This window comes from Penaeus monodon, chromosome 21 (genome assembly GCF_015228065.2).
Source record: "Penaeus monodon isolate SGIC_2016 chromosome 21, NSTDA_Pmon_1, whole genome shotgun sequence".
NCBI classification, from domain to species: domain Eukaryota; kingdom Metazoa; phylum Arthropoda; class Malacostraca; order Decapoda; family Penaeidae; genus Penaeus; species Penaeus monodon.
In genome coordinates, this window is record NC_051406.1 from 8,488,243 (window position 1) to 8,488,599 (window position 357).

General features: G+C 34.7%; 1 protein-coding gene and 1 pseudogene across 2 annotated transcripts in view; both read left to right on the forward strand.

Annotated features, from left to right (window-relative positions):
* The window catches only part of LOC119586181 (TRPM8 channel-associated factor 2-like), a 29,442-nt gene that overhangs the window by 4,128 nt on the left and 24,957 nt on the right, over positions 1-357 (forward strand). The gene's annotated exons all lie outside the window — the stretch shown is intronic.
* The window catches only part of LOC119586557, a 2,233-nt pseudogene continuing 2,079 nt past the window's right edge, over positions 204-357 (forward strand).

Here is a 357-nt window from a genome sequence, read left to right on the forward strand (position 1 = left end):
AGACTCCCTCTTCTTGTCAAAAGGAACAATAAGCTCAGGTGTGCTCCAGCTTAAAGTACAAAAAAAAGAAATCTACCAAAAAATGTCTTCTTGTTTACTTCATACATAGTCTATCTTTCATCTATTTATTTTTGATATAGCGTGTGTAAAGTTTGTCCTTTACTGAATATACAAAGCCTGCTGCACTTATACCATTTTGTGTGATGCATTTTGCTCGGAATATCTGCCTTGTCATTGACCTCGGCGAAGTAAATTTCAGCTCCACTTAATAATTACAAGTGCTGTCTCATCAGGGTTTCCTTTTATGTTTTAATTCTTATGCTTTTAAAGATCGAATATAAATTTGGCAGAAACCCC